General features: G+C 36.8%; 1 protein-coding gene across 12 annotated transcripts in view; it reads left to right on the plus strand.

Moving 5' to 3' along the window:
• Ptprd (protein tyrosine phosphatase receptor type D) overlaps positions 1-10920 on the plus strand; it is a 290150-nt gene that overhangs the window by 82224 nt on the left and 197006 nt on the right. The gene's annotated exons all lie outside the window — the stretch shown is intronic.

Genomic DNA, 10920 nt, shown 5'->3' on the forward strand with positions numbered 1-10920 from the left:
TATAATAGATATTGTGAATTAAGTAGAAAATGTTCAAAAAGGAAGCAGAACTGGGGTGGGGGGAAGAGGGGAAAGAAAAAAATAAAGAAGGGGAAAATGTAAGAAAAGCTAATGTAAATAAGGAGGGATGAAGTGATTTAAGGGAGGGACGGGGAATGGGAAAAAATAAGGACCAAGATATATCCTATACAGGTACAAATTCCCAATGATGAATGTGATCATAATGGATGCCTAAAAAAAAATTTCTAAGAGAGCATAATACACGTGGACTGGAGACTACCTGCCAGTGGCATGCTTTTTATGAACAAAGGCTCTTGTTCCTGGTTCCTTCCTTCCTTCCGTACAGGCACTAGAGCTCAGGACCTTGGGCTTGCAAGACAGGAGGCAGCAGCACCACTGAGCTAAATCCCCAGCCCTGATCCTGGTCTTTTTCAACTGCATTTCTGTCAACATTCTGGTCTTCTAAACTGTAACCAGAACCTCCCATCATACTCAGCTCCCGGGATTCCAGGGCTGCTTCTTTCCAGATTCCTTCCCCAAGCCAGTTCCACAGCCTTGTGAACTACAGGATCAGATAAGGTCATGGTAACAACCCCACTTCTGTGTTAGCGAAATCTGTTGAGCTGCTTTCTTTGTCGCTGAGACAACAGTCTACACCCACATCTGTAAGGAGGAAGGGTTTATCTTGGCTCACAGTTTGGCGAGATTTTAGTCCATATTTGGATGACTCCAAGGCAGCGTGGTCTGGTACAAACCATGGCAGAGGAGGAACAGCTCACGACAGGGCCAGGGAAAGCAGAGATTGAGGAGGAGGAAAGAAAACAGACCCTTGCTGGACGTGCTCCAATTGCCCTGGCATTACCGCCCAAATTACTTTTAGTCAATAATCAATCAGTTGATTGATTATTGCCGCATCAGTATCGTGCCTCAGGAGCCAGTCATCTCCCAGAGCCCCACTGATGTGTGCCTTCGGTTTTCAGCTGATATCTAGATATAAAACACAGCAATGGTCAGCTTGGAGGCTTTCGTCATTCTTTTGTTGACGTTTCTTATCTGGATGCTTTTGAAGATATCAAGGCTCTTATTTCTTGAGATGTTTTCATGTTTGAGTTTTGTTGATATTGATTCTTGATCTTATTTGGATTATGAATCTTTTAGGAATATCATGGAAGTCATGTTATATAGATCTCCGCGTATCACATGGCTTTATTTTGTTGCCAGTGATGTTAATTTTGATTACCTGATCAAGGTTTTTTTCTACGTGCTTTTTCCATTAGAAGGCTGTTCTGTTTTCTTTATTATTAATGTGTTTTTGTGGGAAGTTACTTTGACGCTTCTGTATCTTCTTAATTTATTCATTTATAGTAGTATAAATGCTTATGTTTTAATTTTATTCAATGTACTGTAATTTGTCATTCTTTTTTAAATTGATATTCAGATTGACCCATGTGTGGCTAATATTGAAGCCCTTCAAATGCTTCTGTGTTTTTTAAATGTGTCCCTGTCATTCTTTGTGGACTTGATTATGCAACAAGATAATTCCAAGTACATCTTTCATTTTCCTTTGCAGTCAGTCATTTCTTCAAGGAGCTCTGTATTTTTTTACTTTAGATTGCTATTAGAGAGCATGGTCTGCGCAGCTAGGTTCAGCCCTTGCTTTCTGTATTGATGTTTCCCATCTCTGTTGCCTCTCTCAGCTAGGGAAGATACTTTGCTAGTTTAAGGACTGTGTGAAAGAGTATGTGTATGCATATTCGTTTATGTATGCACATTCATTTCTATGACTATTTATGTATTTTGAAAAACTAGGTGTTAGTTACCTTCAGCTCTAATCCAGCACTACACATTTCATTCTGGTTTTATTTTTCATGTAATACTTGATAGTTTAGAAGGGTATTTTGTTGTTGTTGTTCTATTGTTTTGTTTTGTTTTTTTGGCATCACTGAGGCTTAAACCCGGAGGATGCACACTGAGCTACATCTCCAGCCCCTTTTTAATATATTTAGTTAGTTAGTTATTGAAACAGGCCCTTGCTTTGTTGCTACATCTGGGCTCAAACTTCTCTTGCCTTGCCTCCCAGAGTATGGAGATAATAGACCTGGATCACCACATGCAGCTTAAAGAAATGATTTTCCTAGCTTTATTTAATTTGAGCTTGTTAGACTTTTCAACTTTTACGAAGCATATAAGTAAAGCAGAATGAAAAACTATTCTTTTCATATTTCCTATTTATTTCTGTATTTCTAAAGAGGAAAGTCAAATTTTTGAAGTTCAACTCAATTCTAAAAGTAAAACTGATAGTATGACTTAAATATAAATTTCTAAAAAAGAAACTTCTATGTAAATGGTTAGCTATTTTATTGGTGAAAGTAAAGCAGTCATTTGGATTGGAGAGTACCACAGTGCATGGTTATTAGTAACTATAAATTAATAGAAAGCAAGGATATTTGTGAAAATGGATGGTTTAATTAACTCTTGTTTACTTAATGAGATTGACATCAAGAAAAGAATAAAAGCAGTATTCATATCCCTAAAGACTTATTTAAATATCTGGTATCCAAATATCAATAATATTGATGGGTAGGAGTAGAGTGAATCTTTTTTTCTTCTCCTCCTCCTCTTCCTATTCCTCCTCCTCCTCCTATTTTCTTATTTTCTTCAATGAATTTATCCAATTATTGACTATGGATAAATTCTAATTTCAATGTGGGTTAACTCAATGCAATGTGAAATTTCAGCTGCCACAGGCAGACAAATGAAAATTTAATTGGGGTTTGTGTTCTGCTACGTAGACTTTGATTTGCATTTGTAGGATAATTGCATACATAGCTTCTAAACAGTTTGACTTTATTCTGTCAAAGGTGCCTTGAAGACTCTTCAACATGTGAAGATTATTTCAAAAATGGAACTTCGCTCTGAAATGGTTTGTGGTTAGCTGGTTGGGTTCCTGGATATTTAGTAGCTGCTAATGAGATTCCAATCACCTTATCAATATACAGTTTTCTTGCATGATGTAAATCTATAAAAAACTACTGGAGTCTCTTGTACCCAGTAACTACCCTTAAGAGATACCTCTATCCATTATGAAATAAAAGTTTATTTGATTGATTTCTAGCCATATCATGACAAGCATACCATCTGTACATAATAACATAAAGAATTTGGAATAAAAATTAATTGTACTTTGCTAGTAATTATTTTTTGGAACCAGATCATATATTTATTAAATACTCCGTTTGGAATATCATGGTTTAAGTGGCAGTTTTTACTTGCTTTAGATACTGAGTTATTCTAGCCTCTGATTTATAATCTGAAACTACCTTATTTACATGATATTTTCAGTCTCATTCTTATGCATATTATTTTGACAATGGCCCAGCAGCTCAGTATTTTAAGAAAACTTTCATTTAGCTTTTTTATTTTATTGCTTTTTATTTTTCTGTTTTCATTCCTTTATTCAGTTAGCTCGCAGGAAGATTGATTCTGAATAATACAGTCATGATGTCAAAACAGTACAAATTATACCCTGCTGCCATCTGGAATGGTGAAAATAAAAGCTTTATTTACACTGTTTTAAGAAAGGAATAATAAATGTTCTTTTTCCCTTCTTCAGGAGACTATATTCTGTTTAGAAAATGGTTCACTTTTTTGTAGCCTGATAACTGTGGTCCGTTCTGGAAGGTGATGACTTGAAAACAGAGTAGCAAATACTGTAGTCCAGCCTGTGACCTCTGCCTTCTATCCTTTGAAACTGAGATCTGTCCCTTCACCTACAACAAAACTCTGCGTTCCAACCTCTTAACAAAGTAGAAATTGTTAGCCTCCTAATAGCACAAAGCAACCTCAGTGATTCAGGTCCTTGGGTGGTTGAATCTGCTTAAGGCTGCTTTTTTAGCCTGTATGAGGTCTTAGGTATCTGGCGGCCTTGCAGAAGCCTTTCCATGTACAGACATTCCTAGATAATTTGATAGAAATTATAAAAGGGTCAAAGACAGTGCTGAATCCCTGCTCCTTGGGGAAATAACTTGGTATTTATCATCCTTTCAGTCTCTTCCAATTCTCATCTACCCAGTATTCGCTAGCAGACGTGGCAGGATTGGGTCTCTAGCTACAAATACTAAATTCATGAGAAGCTAATTGAGGGATGTATCAGAAGGTAAATTTTTAGTATGTAGGACTGTCTTAAAGATGCTGTTGCCTCCTGCGCAGTGTTAAGGTCTTGTCCTTCCCTGCTTTAAAAAATAAAAGTGATGTCCACGTGGTCAGAAGGTTTTAGTGTGCCTTGCATCGTGTGAGTTGACTCTGATTAGAGAGGCCGTTACTGCTGATGATGAATATTTATTTGAAGAACTGCAGTTGACAGAGAGGAAACATGGTGAAAATGAAATAGAATATGTCAAAAGCTAAAGCATTTCTCACATTTCTCTATGTGCTGTAGGTATACAATTAGCCAGAACAAGCAACTTAATTTTAATGAGTATTTGTTTATGCTAATAGAATATGCAAATAATAATAATAATACCACCCTGGGATATCCTGGAGGAACCCTACAAGACTCCGCATTTGTATTTTAGAGAGATCGTGCATCATAGCAACTTGGAGTGTGTAAAATGTTACGTTCAATGTGATGTTCTTACTAAATTCTATTCCATCAGGGTGTGAATAGGCTCTTTAGAGCTGAATAATTAGTGGGACTCTCACACTATCCTGTGGGGACATTGTACAGAAGTGTTTCTTGATTTATATAGTTTTACCCTAACCCTGGTTTTCTAAGTGTGAAAACTCTTTCTGAAAAACAAACTCAAAGGGTCTCTGACTTCATGCTTCACTTTTTTAAATATCCTTTTATTTAAAATGCAATATTGGCTTCTCAACATGATCTGCTACCCAAGAGAAGGAATATTTAATTCCCCCCTTTTGCATAATTAAAAGAGAAATGGCCCTCCTGGTGTAAGAAAAAGCAGTCTAGTGTTTTCCGTTATTCACAACAATGCTGTATTCAGATATTTGGAGCCTTTTTAAAAATTCATTTTGAGGAACCAATCTTCTGCCTAAAATCTTGTTCAGAGAGGTGAGGGGCTTCAGGACCTTGGAAGGATCACTTGGCACGGCTGATATTCTTTAATTCCCATGCACAGATAATCCCTGTTCATCATGATTTGCGTGGACTATTTCCCATTTGCAGTTTATAGATTCAGCTTTTGATAGTATCATGCTCTAAAGTCACTGCCTCTGTTCAACTTAGATCTTTTGCTGGAACTTGGGATAATTTAAATACAGACATGCTAATGTTATACCAAATGCCTGACACTAGTGTCAAGCAGTACTAGGCACATTATCTTACTCAGTCATCCTGTCCATGAACTGGGTGCTATTATTATTATTAGAGAATTTAATTATTTTGAAGATACAATTAAGACACAATATAGAGATTCTCTCATACCTAGTGCTTAGCCCAGTCCAGCACAAAAGATGTCTTCAATAAGTATTTGCATAGTGAGTATCGCTATCTACTGTCTGACAGGATTTTAGAATAGTTCACATGTGCCTTAAAAAAGAACTACATAGTGTTATTCATATATATATATATATATATACACACACATATATATATTATTTAAAATGAACTTATACATATATTACTTGACACTTTTAAGACCAACATATATTTAAATATTTCAAGAAAATTTGTACTTTTAGGTTTAAAAGTGCATTGACTTCTTGCTGTAGAGAATAGTACTATTTCTCTTTACAAATGAGGACTTAGTTATTTTTCTCATTGCTGAGACAAAATACCCGAAACACAAAGTTAAAGGAGGCAAAGTTTATTTAGCTCACATTTTGTAGAGATCTCTGTCGATAATCAGCTGACTCTAGGGCAGGATGACATGGCAGGGCAGAAAGTATCAGAGCAAAAAGAGATGACCACAGCTATTTGTATTCCCTTATATCTTATCCAGGCTTCTCAGGGTGGGCAGCACTCACACCCTTAATGCTAGTGCCCTTGTTCCTAACATTGCACCATGAATCAATCCCAGTATCAAACACTCTAGATCCAGCCACCTCTGAGAAAGCACCACCTATGACTGCATGAGGCTTTGGGGGGATGTCTGGGCATGGCCATAACAAAGATATCTCTCCCTCTCTCTTGCTCTCTTACTCTCATCCCTCTTTCTCCCTCCCCCTTTTTCCATATGTGTGTGTGTGTGTGTGTGTGTGTGTGTGTGTGTAAAGGTCTAGGATTTTTATTTAAGAAAATAGCAAACATATTAACATATTATAGGTCTCAAGATTTTCTTGTTTGCATATGTTAATAAAAATTAGACTTTTGCTCTATAAAAGGTGTCAGGCATTCTTAAATGTAAGATATATCATCCCTACAACTCTTTACCTCTGTCAGTGAAAGGAAATTCACTGTTTGTCTCCTGCACGATTAACTGGCTTGTACTTTATTATTGGTTTGAACATCAATAGTTTATCTATTTTCAATAGATAAAATAAGAGAATGTAAGTACATATTCTACTGTCTTCTTTTCACCGTCACTGTGTTCCTTCATGTGGTGGTGTCCCGTAGCTTCCATTTTGATTTGTAGGAATTTGCAACCAGCATATTTGGAAGGCCTCCTGTAACAATGAACCCAAAGCTGAATTTCATTCTTCTCAATAGCTGATGCAGTAGGTTAAAGAACTACAGGTACATTGCATATGTCCACCATTGAAAATGCTTCTCTGACTAAAATGAAAATTGCAAAAGTAAACATTCATGAGCAGCCACTTTTGTGAATCTCTCACACTAGTTAACATGATATTAAAAGAGTAGGATTTTAAAAAAGGTTTTTGCCTCTTGATAGACTGATGCTTAAGTAAAGGCCCGATGTATAGTCACCACACAAGAAAAACAGTTCTCTGTTTAAATGACAGCCACTGCATAAGCCCACTAGGAATTCAGATTCCTTGTGCGCCAGTGCTGAAGTGATTGGAGAGGATCCTAACTGTGTATAGATGCCAGGATTTGTTGAACACTGGGAGGAAATAACACAAGCCCCTTCCTTTCATGAGCTTAAATGTTTCACTTGTGTGTAGACTACAGTAAGGTGTTTGTTGGTAATACCATTTGGGGATTTTGAAAGAGGATCTGCTACTCACTGCACTCAGAAAAGGGATTTCAGGTAACAAATCCTTCAGGAAAAGGCTGCTTATGTCTTCTCCCTGGTTCTAATTTTGCATTATTATACTACCATTCTTGATGAAAGTTCTGTATTATCAATGATGTTTAAATATTCAGAAGTTCTTGTCAAATATTTTAATAATACATTTGAGAAAGCATACTTAATGGACGATATTTTTTCCATATGCGTATCGGTGGTAAATTTGATAATAGGGATTTTTTTCCATTTTCCAAAGAGAGCAATTTGGGGCCATCTCAGAAGATGTCTGTTGCCCCTAAGAGGCAGTTTGAGGTGTTGTGGCTTCCGTTCCAGTGTTTAGTGTTTTAGAATTGGAGCAAAAGTCAAGGCATCCTTAAAACTGTTTATGGATAAATAATAAAGCAGTTTAACTGAGCAAGTTATGTAAGGCCTAATAGTTGCTTATTCATAGATATCTAAGGCACTGCTCCTTACAAAACAGCGGCAGGTTATTTTCCCCACAGATACTTTTCAGGTCCACAGTACACAGGGTCTGTAAGGAGGTTGTACAACAATTGGAAGTTAACTCTGGAGAATGCTGAAATTCATATTTCTCCTTCCTTAATGGAACTGAAAGTTTTCTATCAGCATATTTCATTAGGACACAAATAGAGTCAAAGAATGCGCCATATTTCCAGGTCTTATTATCACTTCAATGGCAAAGTATGCATGACTCCCGAGTCACTAAGCCCAGCTACGCAGTCCTCTGCCCTTTAATGGCCTCTCAAAATGGCAGAGTGAATGGCTTCCTGAAGGTCAAGTCTGACTTAAATTTTGATGAATTAGTACCTAATTCTGCATGATTGAATATTAATATGGAATGGTGATAAGTAAGGTACTTTAAAGCTTAGTGAGCACATTAATGAATAGGACAAAATGTTTTTCTTTTCACCTCATGTAAAAGTTTAAAACTGCTAACACATTAACAGTTTTTTAATTTTTGATAGCTGCTTTTCCATGTGAGAGCTGATGTGATTCTCATTTTAAAGGTAATGATTTGATTCCCAAGTCCTGGTACCACTTATTTTGGTATGTGCTTAAACTGACATTATCTAATGGCTAAAACGGTTTTGTATAAATCACTAATAAATGTATAGAGTGGAAAAAAAGCAATTAACATCTTCTAAACTACACCCACAGAGATAAGCATTCCAATTAGAAATTTTCTTTCTGCCATCCGTTTTGTGTTGAATACTGAGTTTTATTGCCAAATACCTGACAGTCAAATTGGAAACAAGCCACAACTGTCAACGTGTAACAGCTCTGGCTACTGGAATCTGTTTCAATGTGATATTTCTCATGAAAATTTAATGATGAAACTGCACTCAGTGAGGTTCTGCACAAAGGAGGGAGGGTGGATGGAATTTAATTACCCCTATTAGAAATAAGAAAGAAATGCTCTTTACATTCCCTGCCCATTAGTATGCAAGAAAGATTATCTTTGTTGTGCACTTGTATATATGAAAAGGAGGCTCTGGAGTGTTCTTTATGAGCTGAGCAGGAAAAAAAAAGATCATGCAAATGTATTAGGCTATGTCTAGAAGGGCACAAGTTAATTTTGTCAGCTTTAGCTAAGGTGAGGACTTCATTTCTTGTAAATGGCTATTAACTCTAGATTTCCTTGGTAAGAGCCTTTAGTAAGTGGTGCCACAATCTTAGGGCATTGGCACTTGCCACTGATCAGCCCTGAATATGTGCTTGGCTCTTCAGAGAGGTGAATTTATAGAAGAAAATTAGTGACCAGCAAAGCAGTATTTGTGGATATGAGTGTGGTTAGACACCATGGAGAAGATACAGTGCTCTACGGAACAGAAATCTCACTGAGGTGTTTTGTTTGTTTTGCTTAAGTTGATTGCTATAAAAAAAAATGGAAAATAGCAATAAAGTCTATTGCTAATCCAGAAACTCGGCTCCATGTTCAAGGCTATGTGAATGAGTTCCGAACTTGTGAGGTAAATTATTTTTATTGTTTGAAGGCTTTTGTGTCATAGCTTCCAAGTAAGATGTTTAATAATACACCTGTGGTACAACAGTTATTGATCTTTTTATTTCTTTTTTTAACCTAACAGCATTAGTTCTGATGTAGTACTAAGCCTGATGAAATTCAAGTGTACTAGATTATTAAGATTTGCATAACCCAGTTTGCAAGGTACTCTTCCTGTCATTTTAATTTTCATCTTTCCCGGGTAGGCTTGAAAAAAGGTCTTGAAATTCCACTGTGTACCCTGCTCCTGACACTGCCCTCTCTGGACCTTGGCTAGTCTGGGATGTAGAAGTGTTTACATAAATAGAATGTGTTTCTGCTTCCTTCGAAAAACCACGTTTCAAAATAAATAAAATGTATCTTGAGGAAATTAGCCATTTTATAGTTTTTAAATTATTATTGTTAGCATTCAGAGTTCTAAGACCGTGGTCTAACTAGAAAATGTTCTAGTAAATCCAGGGGTCATTCTCTCCCTGGTGCACCTTCTTTTGTTCATTCACAGATTGTTATTAGAAGTTATGATCTTGCTCCTCCCCATGAGGAGAGCCAGTCTGGACTTGATCTTATTAATCCATCAACTTTTCTCATAATAACCTAGAACTGCTGTTCCCTGAACTTTTCCTTCTGAATAGATTTTTTTTTTCTTTTGGTATTTAGCGTTATGAATGTCTTCAGTCCTTTACAGCTCTTCTCCTCATTTCTCTAACAGAAGTTTTGGGCAGTAGGACATTTTTTCCTGTAATCATTGAGATATATTTACACTTAGGCTTGGTAATCACTGGACTTTATCTTAAAATCTGGAATTCTATATGAGTGATGGCAAGAGAGTTGAAAGAAACTTTTGGCATAGAAGGATAGGCTTTTGCAGTTGGTAAGTACAAGACACTGGATTTTCGTACTCCTTGGTGTGCAAGTTCCAATGAAGGAAAGATTAAATTTGTTTGAGGGAGGTTGGAAAACTTTTGCAAAGAAGGTTCTTTGAGCTGAATGGCTTCCAAATGGCACAGAGTGCTCAACAGATATGATTGTCCTAGTGGGTAGGGAGAATTTCAGGGTCGACAAGAGAAAAATTTCCTACGGAGAAAGTGATCCATGAGAGGCTGAGAGGAGGACCTGATTTAAGGACTTTTTAGCAAGGGTTAAGAATTTGAAATTGTCCTACAGGTTGAAAGAGAAGACCAGGGAGAATGCAGAGGCTGACGGAAAACAAAGTAGAGGCATCAAGATTGAGTATGTTCTAATGCTGACCTCACTAGTGTTTGTCATTCTGAGCTGTTTTAGAATGAAAGGGTCATGAAAAGTCAACAGTTACGGAACGCTCTGTTGATCACATTAACACCAGGCTGAATTGGAAGTCAAAACATTTCATAGTGGTCTTCAAAGAAATGCCGAGGTTCTCACTTGGATATTACCACACATGAGCTTTAAATTCCATCAACGCACAAAGAGGACACACAGTTCTAATTCTGGAGCAGCCAGTGATGTAGGTTGTCAATGTTCAGCATGCCTGGAGGATCTAAACGTACTTTCCTTCTTCATCTGAAATCTGGGTCTGTTTTCTTGCAAGTAGGAAGAAGTTGACTTTGGAGGAGTTGAAGAGTTGAAATTTAGGGATTTCAACTTTTGAATTTCTGAAGAGTATATGAGCCTTTGAGATGGAGAAAAGTATTTTACTCTAAGGAATACACGCTTTTGTGCCATTAATGAGGAGTTACTTTTTTTTTTTTTTTTTTTTTTTTTTTTTTTTTA

The sequence above is a fragment of the Fukomys damarensis genome, unplaced genomic scaffold (genome assembly GCF_012274545.1).
Source record: "Fukomys damarensis isolate Sample0158 unplaced genomic scaffold, DMR_v1.0_HiC HiC_scaffold_31, whole genome shotgun sequence".
In the NCBI taxonomy this organism is placed as follows: Eukaryota; Metazoa; Chordata; class Mammalia; order Rodentia; family Bathyergidae; genus Fukomys; species Fukomys damarensis.